This window comes from Panulirus ornatus, chromosome 23 (assembly GCF_036320965.1).
Source record: "Panulirus ornatus isolate Po-2019 chromosome 23, ASM3632096v1, whole genome shotgun sequence".
Taxonomy (NCBI): Eukaryota; Metazoa; Arthropoda; class Malacostraca; order Decapoda; family Palinuridae; genus Panulirus; species Panulirus ornatus.
Genome location: NC_092246.1, coordinates 976,675 through 995,387, shown reverse-complemented (window position 1 = coordinate 995,387; position 18,713 = coordinate 976,675). Strand labels below are relative to the sequence as shown.

Sequence of the window (18,713 nt, the reverse complement as noted above, 5' to 3'; positions counted from 1 at the left end):
GTTGGATAGTCATAGCAATTTTTGCGGAGGTGCTAGACGATCATTACAGAAGGTTTTGTGATGGTCATTATAGCCATTCTTGTAGAGGTGCTGGACGATCATTATCATAGTTATTGTAGAGGTTCTAGACAGCCAGTATAGATTTGATGGTAATATAACACTTATAGTAGGGGTGCTAGACAGTCATTACAGCAGTTGTGGCCAGTCTGCTGCTTGGCACTTCTTGATCTAGTAGTATAAAGGCTATGAAGCACTTCATGGGTTAGTGTATGAATAGTCATTTGTCATTCTTGAAGAACTGGTTAGATCTCACTGCAAGTCTGAAGGTGGTGTTGAAAATACTTCGAACTGATTCATCAATAAGTATCAAAGTTTTATATCCAGAAGTGTGCCTTGATATCATTTCTATAAAACTCGTATTAAACAATGTAATTCTAATTGCGTATGTAACCTAGTTTTTCTTACCAGATGAAGCCACTATATATCTATCAATTCTGTGTGATTGTGATAATTGTCTTTTCCTAAAAACTGGTATGCTTTAAATCAGCTGGTTGTAAAAAATCTGAATGATCAATAAGACATATGCAGAACCATTATGACAAGTAATGGTGTCAAGAAATCGTGTTTGGGAAGTGTCGTATGCTGTCTTCATGCACGTTTCAGTACTCTAAGCCAAGTTTTCCATATCTTATTCAAAACTCATCATAGGCTTCTTTGACTGAAAATATGCCCTAGAGTCAATGTGTTATTTTCCCCTCTGTTATTAATTGTTTTCAAAATGACAATTGGTCTGACATTTTCATTTTAATTTGTTTTATAATAATGGAATAAGGCAAAACATGAACATATTCTCACCACAGTTCAATAAAAGTTAATCTAATTTGTAGTTATTTGAAATTTCATAGTTTTATGTATGATACAACATTTATGCACTTCCAAGAAAACATATGATGATACATAAAATTTATATATCAGTCGACTATAAGTAACATGTAATGGACTATTGGCTGGGTGAGTGACCGTTCACACGCCCTGCCCACTAAATTCCAACTCATCACATCATACCACAAGTTGTTACTGCCACCTTGCAACCAGTTTGAATGCATCTTGAAACTGCAAACATCCATTATTTTCAGTCCAATGAAGAATGCCTGTCCTCCTTACCGCGGACGTGTAATCGATGCCAAGTACCAAAAGAGGTAGCTGGGCAGAGGCAGGTTAGTGGTGACCCCCCCCCCCCCCCCCGGCAAGAACTACGGGGGACTAACGCTTACTGAAAACCATTTGTGCAAAGTAAACGTCAAATTATTATATTCATTTCCCTACACATTCGTTCAATGGAGAAACTTACCTTGTGCAAATTTCCTTGAAAAAAAATGACTAAATTATTGATTTTTGTGTACATTTAGGACATTTTCTTTTTAAAGATTCTCTATAAGAAAGTAACATTAAAAGTTAACTTAAAGTAAGTAACAGGTTAGATAACTTATCAGTTCCTTGCATAATTCTGTCAGAACTGTCCCGAAAGACGATAATGATTGTGATTGATTTATATGTTACATAAAATGTTTACAATTATGTTGCACGGGCCAGCCGTGAGAGAGAGAGAGAGAGAGAGAGAGAGAGAGAGAGAGAGAGAGAGAGAGAGAGAGAGAGAGAGAGAGAGAGAGAGAGAGAGCATGAGACCAATTGTTTACTGAGGTTCAGAGATAAATCTGTTAACCTCTATGATATATGAATCATGTAAACCAATTTGGCCATTTCATATGTTGTCCTCAAGCTGGCAGATAAAAATGTCGTTAACCTCATAGTACTGCCATGATTCACGCGCTGGTCGAGTCTCATGAATTAGGAAAAAAAATCACTTTCGTATGACGCCTACAGAAAACCCACCAACCAAGGTAAATGCATGAATGGAATAAGTGAATGCACTCAGAATTACAAGAGGAGTGTCATTCGTGCATACGCCAGGAGAGCGGTCAAGGTGTGCTCATACTGGCAACTTCTACACCAAGAACTACGTGTCCGGCAGATGTTGACTGACAATGGATATTCAGATACTGAATTTGATATCATTGTGAACAACATGCTAGATAAGCATCTCGTGGCAGACAGCCTCAATGTGACAACATTAAAGTTTACTACAGGAACATATTTACAGCATTTGAAAAGGCCAGAAACTGCAAGGCGATTGATGAAGACAAGGATATCAGTCTGATATACCATAACGATCCGAAAACATGTTGGCTCGTAATGAGCAACAATATGGTAAGTCACTCTCTGGAAGTTTGCATCGTACCGATGTGGTATATGAGTACTGATGCAATATTGTGGACTGTCAGCTTCACCGCACTAAGAATACAGCGGACATACAGACTCCACCCTAAGACGCAGCCTCTCGCTCCACTGACAAGAAGCTGGAATCAAACATTATGAACAAAAGCATGGAACGAGACTAACGAGGGAAATTACAGTGAATAACACCAAAATCATTACTAGCTGCAGTGACCTGAGAAGGCTACAGATATCAGAAGCCATTCACATCAGAAAGAAAGCACCTGTCATCAACATCTAGACAAACATGACCACCGCCATAGAGCTCTTTGCTGGGCCACCAATACGACGTAGACCTAACGCCGCCTTGGGACAGGAGGAAGACGTCCCTGACCCAAAACAAGTTACAGAGTCTGCCATTTCAGGACAGGGGGAACGAGTCACTGATCCATCCGATCCCGAGTTGCGAAGGTCAGTGAGAATCAGACGAGTCCGACCAGACCTCAATGCCACACACGGACAATAAAGGACTCGTTTTTTAGTGTATTTATTGGTCGACTTTCTATAATCTTACTGCGTTTAAGAATGTTCTGTGCTACCTCTACTGTAAATTTTTTATATTTCTGTATCTATATTTCGTACTTAGATTGTACCTTACACTAGCGGCCATGACATTGTTAATTTGTATCGCTTACAGTGTCTTCCCGTACCTTTTATGTTCAATGTACTCTGGGTTTTCCCGAATTAGTTTCTTATATACATGTTGTTTGTTTAACATTGCATATCCAAGTTTTCTGAAGCATTTTCTTCTCTTTTTCGCCTCGATGAAGGCGAAAGCTTGATTGGAATAGAAAAGATAATTTTGGACAGCTGATGTTTGAGCACCCATCTAATGGTAGAATAATACTGAAGAATCATAGAACACAGAGTGCCTTCTAACAGCAAGGACTCGAACCCGAGACCTTTGCGTGGTAGCTGGGAACGGTACCAGCTCGGATATGATTGTCACTAAAAACCCTAAAAGAAGCGATCATATCGAAACGGTTACCATTGCCAACTACCACGCAAATGTCCCGGGTTCGAGTCCTTGCTGTTGGAGGGCATTATGTGATATATATATATATATATATATATATATATATATATATATATATATATATATATATATATATATTGAAATGTATAGGCATTTATGTGTGCGTGTGTAGGCGATTATGTATATACATGTGTATGTGGGTGGGTTGGGCCATTCTTTCGTCTGTTTCTTTGCGCTACGCCGCTAACGCTAGAGACGGCGATTAAGTTAATAAAAGTGTTTTGGGAGCAGCTGAATGAGTGTGTTAGTGGTTTTGATGCACAAGACCGGGTTATAGTGATGGGTGATTTGAATGCAAAGGTGAGTAATGTGGCAGTGGAGGGAATAATTGGTATACATAGGGTGCTCAGTGTTGTAAATGGAAATGGTGAAGAGCTTGTAGATCTATGTGCTGAAAAAGGACTGGTGATTGGGAATACCTGGTTTAAAAAGCGAGATATACATAAGTATACGTATGTAAGTAGGAGAGATGTCCAGAGAGCGTTATTGGATTACATGTTAATTGACAGGCACGCGAAAGAGAGACTTTTGGATGTTAATGTGCTGAGAGGTGTAACTGGAGGGATGTCTGATCATTATCTTGTGGAGGCGAGGGTGAAGATTTGTATGGGTTTTCAGAAAAGAAGAGAAAATGTTGGGGTGAAGAGGGTGGTGAGAGTAAGTGAGCTTGGGAAGGAGACTTGTTTGAGGAAGTACCAGGAGAGACTGAGTACAGAATGGAAAAAGGTGAGAACAAAGGACGTAAGGGGAGTTGGGGAGGAATGGGATGTATTTAGGGAAACAGTGATGGCTTGCGCAAAAGATGCTTGTGGCATGAGAAGAGTGGGAGGTGGGTTGATTAGAAAGGGTAGTGAGTGGTGGGATGAAGAAGTAAGATTATTAGTGAAAGAGAAGAGAGAGGCATTTGGGCGATTTTTGCAGGGAAAAAATGCAAATGAGTGGGAGATGTATAAAAGAAAGAGACAGGAGGTCAAGAGAAAGGTGCAAGAGGTGAAAAGAGGGCAAATGAGAGTTGGGGTGAGAGAGTATCATTAAATTTTACGGAGAATAAAAAGATGTTCTGGAAGGTGGTGAATAAAGCGCGTAAGACAAGGGAGCAAATGGGAACTTCAGTGAAGAGGGCTAATGGGGAGGTGATAACAAGTAGTGGTGATGTGAGAAGGAGATGGAATGAGTATTTTGAAGGTTTGTTGAATGTGTTTGATGATAGAGTGGCAGATATTGGGTGTTTTGGTCGAGGTGGTGTGCAAAGTGACAGGGTTAGGGAAAATGATTTGGTAAAAAGAGAAGAGGTAGTAAAAGCTTTGCTGAAGATGAAAGCCGGCAAGGCAGCAGGTTTGGATGGTATTGCAGTGGAATTTATTTAAAAAAGGGGGTGAGTGTATTGTTGACTGGTTGGTAAGGTTATTTAATGTATGTATGATTCATGGTGAGGTGCCTGAGGATTGGCGGAATGCTTGCATAGTGCCATTGTACAAAGGCAAAGGGGATAAGAGTGAGTGCTCAAAGTACAGAGGTATAAGTTTGTTGAGTATTCCTGGTAAATCATATGGGAGGGTATTGATTGAGAGGGTGAAGGCATGTACAGAGCATCAGATTGGGGAAGAGCAGTGTGGTTTCAGAAGTGGTAGAGGATGTGTGGATCAGGTGTTTGCTTTGAAGAATGTATGTGGGAAATACTTAGAAAAGCAAATGGATTTGTATGTAGCATTTATGGATCTGGAGAAGGCATATGATAGAGTTGATAGAGATGCTCTGTGGAAGGTATTAAGAATATATGGTGTGGGAGGAAAGTTGTTAGAAGCAGTGAAAAGTTTTTATCGAGGATGTAAGGCATGTGTACGTGTAGGAAGAGAGGAAAGTGATTGGTTCTCAGTGAATGTAGGTTTGCGGCAGGGGTGTGTGATGTCTCCATGGTTGTTTAATTTGTTTATGGATGGGGTTGTTAGGGAGGTAAATGCAAGAGTTTTGGAAAGAGGGGCAAGTATGAAGTCTGTTGGGGATGAGAGAGCTTGGGAAGTGAGTCAGTTGTTGTTCGCTGATGATACAGCGCTGGTGGCTGATTCATGTGAGAAACTGCAGAAGCTGGTGACTGAGTTTGGAAAAGTGTGTGGAACCGCTTCCATGGTTCCATCCGCTGCCAGATCCACTCCCAGATATCTAAAACACTTCACTTCCTCCAGTTTTTCTCCATTCAAACTCACCTCCCAATTGACTTGACCCTCAACCCTACTGTACCTAATAACCTTGCTCTTATTCACATTTACTCTTAACTTTCTTCTTCCACACACTTTTCCAAACTCAGTCACCAGCTTCTGCAGTTTCTCACATGAATCAGCCACCAGCGCTGTATCATCAGCGAACAACAACTGACTCACTTCCCAAGCTCTCTCATCCCCAACAGACTTCATACTTGCCCCTCTTTCCAAAACTCTTGCATTTACCTCCCTAACAACCCCATCCATAAACAAATTAAACAACCATGGAGACATCACACACCCCTGCCGCAAACCTACATTCACTGAGAACCAATCACTTTCCTCTCTTCCTACACGTACACATGCCTTACATCCTCGATAAAAACTTTTCACTGCTTCTAACAACTTTCCTCCCACACCATATATTCTTAATACCTTCCACAGAGCATCTCTATCAACTCTATCATATGCCTTCTCCAGATCCATAAATGCTACATACAAATCCATTTGCTTTTCTAAGTAATTCTCACATACATTCTTCAAAGCAAACACCTGATCCACACATCCTCTACCACTTCTGAAACCACACTGCTCTTCCCCAATCTGATGCTCTGTACATGCCTTCACCCTCTCAATCAATACCCTCCCATGTAATTTACCAGGAATACTCAACAAACTTATACCTCTGTAATTTGAGCACTCACTCTTATCCCCTTTGCCTTTGTACAATGGCACTATGCACGCATTCCGCCAATCCTCAGGCACCTCACCATGAGTCATACATACATTAAATAACCTTACCAACCAGTCAACAATACAGTCACCCCCTTTTTTAATAAATTCCACTGCAATACCATCCAAACCTGCTGCCTTGCCGGCTTTCATCTTCCGCAAAGCTTTCACTACCTCTTCTCTGTTTACCAAATCATTTTCCCTAACCCTCTCACTTTGCACACCACCTCGACCAAAACACCCTATATCTGCCACTCTATCATCAAACACATTCAACAAACCTTCAAAATACTCACTCCATCTCCTTCTCACATCACCACTACTTGTTATCACCTCCCCACTTGCGCCCTTCACCGAAGTTCCCATTTGCTCCCCTGTCTTACGCACTTTATTTACCTCCTTCCAGAACATCTTTTTATTCTCCCTAAAATTTAATGATACTCTCTCACCCCAACTCTCATTTGCCCTTTTTTTCACCTCTTGCACCTTTCTCTTGACCTCCTGTCTCTTTCTTTTATACATCTCCCACTCAATTGCATTTTTTCCCTGCAAAAATCGTCCAAATGCCTCTCTCTTCTCTTTCACTAATACTCTTACTTCTTCATCCCACCACTCACTACCCTTTCTAATCAACCCACCTCCCACTCTTCTCATGCCACAAGCATCTTTTGCGCAAGCCATCACTGATTCCCTAAATACATCCCATTCCTCCCCCACTCCCCTTACTTCCATTGTTCTCACCTTTTTCCATTCTGTACTCAGTCTCTCCTGGTACTTCCTCACACAGGTCTCCTTCTCAAGCTCACTTACTCTCACCACCCTCTTCACCCCAACATTCACTCTTCTTTTCTGAAAACCCATACAAATCTTCACCTTAGCCTCCACAAGATAATGATCAGACATCCCTCCAGTTGCACCTCTCAGCACATTAACATCCAAAAGTCTCTCTTTCGTACGCCTGTCAATTAACACGTAATCCAATAACGCTCTCTGGCCATCTCTCCTACTTACATAAGTATACTTATGTATATCTCGCTTTTTAAACCAGGTATTCCCAATCATCAGTCCTTTTTCAGCACATAAATCTACAAGCTCTTCACCATTTCCATTTACAACACTGAACACCCCATGTGCATAATTCATACTGTCTGCCCATATTCATTCTCATCACCACCCCGCCACACATGAAAAAACAAACCCCTCCCACCGCATGTGTGGGAGGTAGCGCTAGGAAAAGACAACAAAGGTCACATTTGTTCACACTCAGTCTCTAGCTGTCATGTACAATGCACCAAAACCACAGCTCCCTTTCCACGTCCAGGCCCCACAGAACTTTCCATGGTTTACCCCAGACGCTTCACATGCCCTGCTTCAATCTATTGACAGCACGTCGACCCCGGTATACCACATCGTTCCAATTCAATCTATTCCTTGCACGCCTTTCACCCTCCTGCATGTTCAGGCCCCGATCACTCAAAATCTTTTTCACTCCATCTTTCCACCTCCAAATTGGTCTCCTACTTCTCCTCGTTTCCTCCACCTCTGACACATATATCCTCTTGATCAATCTTTTCTCACTCATTCTTTCCATGTGACCAAACCATTTCAAAACACCCTCTTCTGCTCTCTCAACCACACTCTTTTTATTACCACACATATCTCTTACCCTATTATTACTTACTCGATCAAAGCACCTCACACCACATATTGTTCTCAAACATCTCATTTCCAGCACACCAACCCTCCTCCGCACAACTCTATTCAGTGCTCACGCCTCGCAACCATATAACATTGTTGGAACCACTATTCTTCAACCATACCCATTTTTGCTTTCCGAGATAATGAACTCGACTTCCACACATTCTTCAACGCTCCTGGAACTTTCGCCTCCTCCCCCACCCTATGATTCACCTCCGCTTCCATGGTTCCATCCGCTACCATATATATATATATATATATATATATATATATATATATATATATCCCTGGGGATAGGGGAGAAAGAATACTTCCCACGTATTCCCTGCGTGTCGTAGAAGGCGACTAAAAGGGAAGGGAGCGGGGGCTGGAAATCCTCCCCTCTCATTTTTTTTTTTTTTTTTTTTTTTTTTTAAATTTTCCAAAAGAAGGAACAGAGAAGGGGGCCAGGTGAGGATATTCCCTCTAAGGCCCAGTCCTCTGTTCTTAACGCTACCTTGCTAATGCGGGAAATGGTGAATAGTATGAAAAAAAAAAAAAAAAAAAAAAATATATATATATATATATATATATATATATATATATATATATATATATATATATATATATATATATATATATACATATATATATACATATATATATATATATATATATATATATATATATATATATATATATATATATATATATATATATATATATTCTTTCTTTTAAACTATTCGCCATTTCCCGCGTTAGCGAGGTAGCGTTAAGAACAGAGGACTGGGCCTTTTTTGGAATATCCTCACCTGGCCCCCTCTGTTCCTTCTTTTGGAAAAAAAAAAAAAAAAAAAAAAAAACGAGAGGGGAGGATTTCCAGCCCCCCGCTCCCTCCCCTTTTAGTCGCCTTCTACGACATGCAGGGAATACGTGGGAAGTATTCTTAATCCCCTATCCCCAGGGATAATATATATATATATATATATATATATATATATATATATATATATATATATATATATATATATATATATATATGTATATATATATATATATATATATATATATATATATATATATATATATTTTTTTTTTTTTTTTTGCTTTGTCGCTGTCTCCCGCGTTTGCGAGGTAGCGCAAGGAAACAGACGAAAGAAATGGCCAAACCCACCCCCATACACATGTATATACATACTTCCACACACGCAAATATACATACCTACACAACTTTCCATGGTTTACCCCAGACGCTTCACATGCCCTGATTCAATCCACTGACAGCACGTCAACCCCCGTATACCACATCGATCCAATTCACTCTATTCCTTGCCCTCCTTTCACCTTCCTGCATGTTCAGGCCCCGATCACACAAAATCTTTTTCACTCCATCTTTCCGCCTCCAATTTGGTCTCCCACTTCGCCTCGTTCCCTCTACCTCCGACACATCTATCCTCTTGGTCAATCTTTCCTCACTCATTCTCTCCATGTGCCCAAACCATTTCAAAACACCCTCTTCTGCTCTCTCGACCACGCTCTTTTTATTTCCACACATCTCTCTGACCCTTACGTTATTTACTCGATCAAACCACCTCACACCACACATTGTCCTCAAACATCTCATTTCCAGCACATCCATCCTCCTGCGCACAACTCTATCCATAGCCCACGCCTCGCAACCATACAACATTGTTGGAACCACTATTCCTTCAAACATACCCATTTTTGCTTTCCGAGATAATGTTCTCGACTTCCACACATTCTTCAAGGCTCCCAGAATTTTCGCCCCCTCCCCCACCCTATGATCCACTTCCGCTTCCATGGTTCCATCCGCTGCCAGATCCACTCCCAGATATCTAAAACACTTTACTTCCTCCAGTTTTTCTCCATTCAAACTTACCTCCTAATTGACTTGACCCTCAACCCTATTGTACCTAATAACCTTGCTCTTATTCACATTTACTCTTAACTTTCTTCTTTCACACACTTTACCAAAATTTACCAAACTCAGTCCAAACAAGTCCATTGGGAAAATGAAACACGATAAGTTCCCAAGTGCACTTTCGTGTAATAATCACATCATCAGGGGAGACACTAGAGAGAAATATGTCAGTTGATATACATTGAAGAGACGAAGCTAGGACGCCATTTGGTAAACACTTGGGAACTTATCGTGTTTCATTTTCCCAGTGGACTCATAGGAATATCTTGATCACGCGCAAAATTGTGATCCTTTCCAATATATATATATATATATATATATATATATATATATATATATATATATATATATATATATATATACATATATTTTTTCTTTTTTTTTTTCATACTATTCGCCATTTCCCGCGATAGCGAGGTAGCGTTAAGAACAGACGACTGGGCCTTTGAGGGAATATCCTCACCTGACCCCCTTCTCTCTTCCTTCTTTTGGAAAAAAAAAAAAAGAAAAACGAGAGGGGAGGATTTCCAGCCCCCCCGCTCCCTTCCCTTTTAGTCGCCTTCTACGACACGCAGGGAATACGTGGGAAGTATTCTTTCTCCCCTATCCCCAGGGATATATATATATATATATATATATTTATATATATATATATATATATATATATATATATATATATATATATATATTTTTTTTTTTTTTGCTTTGTCGCTGTCTCCCGCGTTTGCGAGGTAGCGCAAGGAAACAGACGAAAGAAAATGGCCCAACCCACCCCCATACACATGCCTTGATTCAATCCACTGACAGCACGTCAACCCCGGTATACCACATCGCTCCAATTCACTCTATTCTTTGCCCTCCTTTCACCCTCCTGCATGTTCAGGCCCCGATCACACAAAATCTTTTTCACTCCATCTTTCCACCTCCAATTTGGTCTCCCTCTTCTTCTCGTTCCCTCCACCTCCGACACATATATCCTCTTGGTCAATCTTTCCTCAATCATTCTCTCCATGTGCCCAAACCATTTCAAAACACCCTCTTCTGCTCTCTCAACCACGCTCTTTTTATTTCCACACATCTCCCTTACCCTTACGTTACTTACTCGATCAAACCACCTCACACCACACATTGTCCTCAAACATCTCATTTCCAGCACATCCATCCTCCTGCGCACAACTCTATCCATAGCCCACGCCTCGCAACCATACAACATTGTTGGAACCACTATTCCTTCAAACATACCCAGTGAATGTAGGTTTGCGGCAGGGGTGTGTGATGTCTCCATGGTTGTTTAATTTGTTTATGGATGGGGTTGTTAGGGAGGTGAATGCAAGATTTTTGGAAAGAGGGGCAAGTATGAAGTCTGTTGGGGATGAGAGAGCTTGGGAAGTGAGTCAGTTGTTCGCTGATGATACAGCGCTGGTGGCTGATTCATGTGAGAAACTGCAGAAGCTGGTGACTGAGTTTGGTAAAGTGTGTGAAAGAAGAAAGTTAAGAGTAAATGTGAATAAGAGCAAGGTTATTAGGTACAGTAGGGTTGAGGGTCAAGTCAATTGGGAGGTGAGTTTGAATGGAGAAAAACTGGAGGAAGTGAAGTGTTTTAGATATCTGGGAGTGGATCTGGCAGCGGATGGAACCATGGAAGCGGAAGTGGATCATAGGGTGGGGGAGGGGGCGAAAATTCTGGGAGCCTTGACGAATGTGTGGAAGTCGAGAACATTATCTCGGAAAGCAAAAATGGGTATGTTTGAAGGAATAGTGGTTCCAACAATGTTGTATGGTTGCGAGACGTGGGCTATGGATAGAGTTGTGCGCAGGAGGATGGATGTGCTGGAAATGAGATGTTTGAGGACAATATGTGGTGTGAGGTGATTTGATCGAGTAAGTAACGTAAGGGTAAGAGCGATGTGTGGAAATAAAAAGAGCGTGGTTGAGAGAGCAGAAGAGGGTGTTTTGAAATGGTTCGGGCACATGGAGAGAATGAGTGAGGAAAGATTGACCAAGAGGTGGAGGGAACGAGGAGAAGAGGGAGACCAAATTGGAGGTGGAAAGATGGAGTGAAAAAGATTTTGTGTGATCGGGGCCTGAACATGCAGGAGGGTGAAAGGAGGGCAAGGAATAGAGTGAATTGGAGCGATGTGGTATACCGGGGTTGACGTGCTGTCAGTGGATTGAATGAAGGCATGTGAAGCGTCTGGGGTAAACCATGGAAAGCTGTGTAGGTATGTATATTTGCGTGTGTGGACGTATGTATATACATGTGTATGGGGGTGGGTTGGGCCATTTCTTTCGTCTGTTTCCTTGCGCTACCTCGCAAACGCGGGAGACAGCGACAAAGCAAAAAAAAAAAAAAAAAAAAAAAAATATATATATATATACATATATATATATATATATATATATAATTAGTGAAGTTTAGTAGGATTTTTGAAGATTGTGTCGGGGACGCTACTTACGTATAGAAATATTTACATAGCAAGATACTTACTTTATTGGTGACCAAATGTGTTAGAGGATATTTAATCAAAATTGTAAAATTGTACATAGTCATGATTATAGCTATAATCTTATGATTAAATGCAATATCATTTTTATAAGCATCACTCTATCACGTATACCTTATCCCGTGACAATTAGTGGCTACTAGTGGACAGGGCCGTGCAGGTGGTACGTTTGAATGTGGCGCCTGTTTGTGACGTCACGTGACGCGTGCGTCCCACTTGTTTACAACCGTCCCCACGTGACCTTGTCTACTAAGATGGAGGCTGACTAGTGAACTACATGGCGCAGTTCTCCAATTTTTCACTGAAATGGCCGGATTTTACGACAGTTTTCAGTTGTCTTGTATACAGTGGGACATGCAAACATGCAGTGCAGTGATTCGTGCAAGAAAACAACGGTGATGGCGGCGTTGGTTGAGGTAAATAAGTGAAATAGTTGTGGGAGTGTAGTGTGTGTATGTTTGCGGCCGGCCCCCCACCCACTACCCCCGCTACGGCAGGGAGGGGGTCGTCTAACGGGAAACATTGCGACGTAGTAGTCTTTACCACTACTCCACGCCTGTTATTATCAGTGATGGTGTTGTGGCTACAAACTTTAAGGTTGAAAGTGAATATAATATAATAAAATGTTGATAAATGATTCGTATTTTTGAGAAATTATTGAAATTCATCCATTCATACGTTCTATAATCTCCTCCCCATTAGTGGTCAGTTTTCAGGTTGGGCGGTGGAGACTGCGACATACCAAAATAAACATTCAGAACTATATTAAGACATGAGATTGCAGCATTTTCCATCGTCCTGTGAGTTACATAATATGAAATGAAGAACCAAGTAGAGGTGGAAGGTGTTTAAATTGTGGTGTGTGTGTGTGTGTGTGTGTGTGTGTTTGTGCGTGCGTGCGTGTGTGTTTGGGTGAGCGGGGAGACGGTGTTATGTTTTGACTGTGGTGGAGGGCGGGAGGCGCCCCATTGGGTTGCGCAATGCCTCCTGCTACCAGCCGCTGCTGCTGCTCCTGCTGCTTCCAGTGACACTCATGCACCACAGCATGGGGTTAGATGTAAGCTAACGGTTCTGATCTATGTTTGGCTCGGAGAAAAGGGGTTTATGTGACATTCTCATCAATATAAGTATGTTGATCTTGTGATACATGTCAACTATCGTAGTGAAATTTCAGTTCTGTGTAGCAAAGTTATGAAAGTAATTCCATGTAAATTGGATTTGATAACTGGTAACGTTTGTTTTCGAAGACTCATAAACTGAGTTCTTTGCTTCTAAACCTGTAAGATTAGTGAGGTAGACTTGTAAATTTATAGCATTTGTGTTCACAATGTCGATTTTCCTATGGAGGAATGTTAGTTAGTTTTCATTATAATTGAAAACTTGATATAATCTGGTAACTGGCTTTAATTAGTTTGTACACGAGTTTTAACATTACTGTATTCGGTATTGTTAGTGTTAAAAACTTATCAGGTATATGTATATTAATATCATTGATGATTGGAATTTTTAATTTTTTTAGCACTTTCATGGAAGTGTATGGGCAAGTGTCCATTTGTAATTAATATATTATGTAAACGTTTATTAACTGACGATGAAGGATTGAAGTAAAATTGGGTGCATTTTGTTAGTTGAAAAACGATTTTTTTTCGGGCTTTGCAGACTAACAATAACATCAAACTAGGTTTATCCTTTCATGATAATAATGATAACTGTAGCTACAAATTGCATTTAATCTCCAGCTGTTTTGTGTTTACTGGTTTGCACAAAGTTTCTTGGAAGTAAATAAAGTTCTTAAAAACGTGCCAAATACATGAGAGTGAGTTTAGTTTTTAGTGTAGAATGAGATGGTGTGCTAACTTCTTAGAGAAATATGTAGAGTGATGTAATGTGCTAATATAGACATATACTTAAAATGATATAAAATGATATAGTGTTCTAATTTCGTCATAGACATTTAGAATGATATAGTGTGCTAGCTTCTTCGTACGCAGTTACATATAGTGTGCTAACTTCTTAAGACATTTACATAGAATAGTATAGTGTGCTAGCTTCACATACATAGAGAGTAATATAGCGTGCTGATTTCTTCTTGGTTACATATAATGGTATAGAGCTGATTTCATAGATTGAAATACAGAATGATATACTGTGCTAATTTCATAGACAGATATATGAAATGATATAGTGTGCTGACTTCCTTATAGACAAATACATAGAGTAGTATAGCATGCTAATTCATAGGTAAATACATAGAATGATTTAGTGTGATGACTTCTTTATACGCAAACACATAGAATGATATAGTGTGTTAATTTCTTCATACACAAATACATAGAATTATATAGTGTGCTAAGTTCTTTATAGACATATACATAGATTGATATACTATTTTTACCTCTTCATGGACAAATACATAGAATGATATAGTGTGCCAGCTTTTTCATAGACAGACTCAAAAGAAGTTTGTTGAGGCTTTCTTGGTTGGTTTATTCATCCTCAGCAAAAAGAAAAAATATATTAATACTAGATGCTAAGACAGTTTATTGATTTTATGAAATTATTTTGTGGTAAAAGTTCAGTTTACCTCTGCTGTTGCTGTTAGCATGATGCCTACTGTTACCAATGGATATTGAGGGATTTAGAGCATTATGATTTATAGCACGAGTCTTAAGGGTATAGCAGTAAAGGTTATATATCACAGAACATGTGGTTTAGTTATTGTAAAAGTTAGTAATGGTAAAACACTTGTACAAAATCAGAATATGTGAAACTTTGTCTAACTATAAACAATCAGAACCTACGAAAACCTCATGTAAACTTTCCTGTTAGTTAAGATGTGTAGGAGAAATATGCCAACATCAAACTGTTTTGTGCTGAGGATTGCATGGCTGCTTGGTCTGTTGTCTGATTGTTGATGCTCAGTTGCTTTGCAGGATGCTCAATAGTGAAAGGCATATTTTGCCATAATGTTGAGCATTAAGGTGAATCTTGATTACTAGAGAGGTTAGGTGATGTTTTTATAGGTTTTGTTGATTCTTTTACACATGTGTCATCTTTTACGTGAATGACAATGTGTAGATCATTCATGAAAAAGTAGATGACACTCTTGTTAAAGAATCAACAGAACCAATGAAAACATCCCCTAACCTCTTTCGTAATCAAGAATTATCGTAATGCTCAACATTCTAGTAAAAATATACCTTTCATGATTGAGCATCCTGTAAATGCCAGTAGTAGTGAGAAGTTTTTATCATGGGTGTAAGGCACATGTACAGGTGGGAAGAGAGGAGAGTGATTGGTTCCCAGTGAAGGTTGGTCTGCAGAAGGGTTTGTGATGTCCCCATGGCTGTTTAATTTGTTTATGGTTAGTGAAGTAATTGCAAGAGCTTTAGAGAGAGGAGCAGGTATGTAATCTGTTGGGGATAAGAGGGCCTTGGAAGTGAGTTAGTAGTTGTTCTCTGATGCTACTACTCTGGTGGCTGATTTGAGTGAGAAACTGCAGAATTTGGTTACTGAGTTTGGAAGTGTGTGAAAGGAGAAAGTTGAGAATAAATGTGAGTAAGAGCAAGGTTATTAGGTTCAGCAGCATTGAGGGATAAGTTACTTGGGATGTAAATTTGAAAGGAGAAAAATAGGTGGAAGTGAAGTATTTTAGAGATCTGGGAGTGGACTTGGCAGCAGGTGGAACCCTGGAAGCAGAAGTGAGGGAGTGGGTGTGGGAGGGGCGAAGGTTTTGGGAGCGATGAAGAATGTGTGTAAAGAGAGATGGATACCTCGGAGAGCAAAACTGTGTATGTTTGAAGGAATATTAGTTCCAACAATATTATATGGTTGCCAGACATGGGCTATAGATAGGGTTGTACAGAGGAGTGTTGATGTGTTAGAAATGAAATGTTTGAGGACAGTATGTGGTGTAGGTGGTTTGACAAGAGTGAGTAATGAAAGGTAAAAGAGATGTGTGGAAATAAAAAGAGTGTGTTTGAGAGAGCAGAAGAGGATGTGTTGAAATGGTTTGGACATGGAGAGAATGAATTGACAGAAAGAATATATATGTCAGAGGTGGAGGGAATGAGAAGTGGGAGACCAAACTGGAGGTGGAAGGATGGAGAGTGAAAATGATTTTCAGCAATTGGGGCCTGAACATACTGGAGGGAGAGAGGCATGCAAGGAATAGAATGAATTGGAATGATGTATACTGTGGTTGATGTGCTGTCAGTGGAATGAACCAGGGGATGTGAAATGTCTGAGATAAACCATTGAAAGGTCTGTGGAGCTTGGATATGGATAGAGAGCTGTGATTTTGGTGCATTACAACATGACAGCTAGAGACTAATTTCGTCTGTATTCCTGGTGCTACCTCACTGAAGCATGGGGTAGCAATGTTGTTCCCTGTGTGGTGGGGGATAGCACCAGGAATGATGAGTGCATGCAAGTATGAATATGGACATGTGTATATATGTATTATCCATGGGGATAGGGGAGAAAGAATACTTCCCACGTATTCCCTGCGTTTCGTAGAAGGCGACTAAAAGGGGAGGGAGGGGGGGCTGGAAATCTTCCCCTATTTTTTTTTAATTTTTCCAAAAGAAGGAACAGAGAAGGGGGCCAGGTGAGGATATTCCCTCAAAGGCCCAGTCCTCTGTTCTTAACGCTACCTCGCTAATGCGGGAAATGGCGAATAGTTTGAAAGAAAAAGAAAGTATATATATGTATATGTCTGCATACTTGTATGTGTATGTTGATATGTTTATGTATGTTTAAGGGCGTTTTGTATATATATGTGTATGTGAGTATGTGTGCCGTTCTTCGTCTGTTTCCTGGCACCATGTCACTAACACGGGAAACAGCAATAAGGATAATATATACTAATGATGATAATAGTAATGGATTTGTATGTAGCATTTATGGATCTGGAGAAGGCATATGAAAGAGTTGATAGAGATGCTCTGTGGAAGGTATTAAGAATATATGGTGTGGGAGGCAAGTTGTCAGAAGCAGTGAAAAATTTTATCAAGGATGTAAGGCATGTGTACGTGTAGGAAGAGAGGAAAGTGATTGGTTCTCAGTGAATGTAGGTTTGCGGCAGGGGTGTGTGATGTCTCCGTGGTTGTTTGTTTATGGATGGGGTTGTTAGGGAGGTGAACGCAAGAATTTTGGAAAGAGGGGCAAGTATGCAGTCTGTTGTGGATGAGAGGGCTTGGGAAGTCAGTCAGTTGTTCACTGATGATACAGCGCTGGTGGCTGATTCGTATGAGAAACTGCAGAATCTAGTGACTGAGTTTGATAAAGTGTGTGAAAGAAGAAAGCTAAGAGTAAATGTGAATAAGAGCAAGGTTATTAGGTACAGTAGGGTTGAGGGACAAGTCAGTTGGGAGGTAAGTTTGAATGGAGAAAAACTGGAGGAAGTAAAGTGTTTTAGATATCTGGGAGTGGATTTAGCGGCGGATGGAACTCTATAGATAGAGTTGTGCAGAGGAGGGGGGATGTGCTGGAGATGAGATGTTTGAGGACAATATGTGGTGTGAGGTGATTTGATTGAGTAAGTAATAATAGGGTAAGAGAGATGTGTGGTAATAAAAAGAATGTGGTTGAGAGAGCAGAAGAGGGTGTTTTGAAATGGTTTGGTCACATAGAGAGAATGAGTGAGGAAAGATTTACCAAGAGGATTTATGTGTCAGAGGTGGATGGAACGAGAAGTGGGAGACCAAATTGGAGGTGGAAAGATGGAGTGAAAAAGATTTTAAGTGATCGGGGCCTGAACATGCAGGAGGGTGAAAGGCATGCAAGGAATAGGGTGAATTGGAATGATGTGGTATACTGGAGTCGACGTGCTGTCAAGGGATTGAAGCAGGGCATGTGAAGCGTTTGGGGTAAACCATGGAAAGTTCTGTGGGGCCTGGATGTGGAAAGGGAGCTGTGGTTTCGGTGCATTATTACATGACAGCTAGAGACTGAGTGTGAACGAATGTGGCCTTTGTTGTCTTTTCCAAGCGCTACCTCATGTACATGTGTGGGGATGGGGTTATTATTTCATGTGTGGCAAGGTGGCGATGGGAATGAATAAAGGCAGACAGAATGAATTATGCACATGTGTATATATGTATATTTCTGCGTGTATATATATGTATACGTTGAGATGTATAGGTATGTATATGTGTGTGTGTGGACATGTATGTATATATATGTGTATGTGGGTGTGTTGGGCCATTCTTTCGTCTGTTTCCTTGCGCTACCTCGCTAACGCGGGAGACAGCGACAGAGCAAAATAAATCAATAAATAAATGATAATA

The 18,713-nt window shown here is 40.3% G+C and overlaps 1 protein-coding gene across 12 annotated transcripts in view; it reads left to right on the top strand.

Annotated features, from left to right (window-relative positions):
* The first annotated feature begins 12,667 nt into the window (after nt 1-12,667).
* LOC139756701 (uncharacterized) overlaps nt 12,668-18,713 on the top strand; it is a 378,118-nt gene continuing 372,072 nt past the window's right edge. For 10 of the 12 annotated variants that reach the window (XM_071676382.1, XM_071676380.1, XM_071676379.1 and 7 more), the window contains exon 1: nt 12,668-12,839. The gene's annotated coding sequence lies outside the window, so the exon portion shown is untranslated. Of the gene's footprint in view, nt 12,840-13,373; nt 13,481-18,713 lie in introns of those variants that run through there. The other 2 variants (XM_071676377.1, XM_071676368.1) reach the window with 2 other exon arrangements.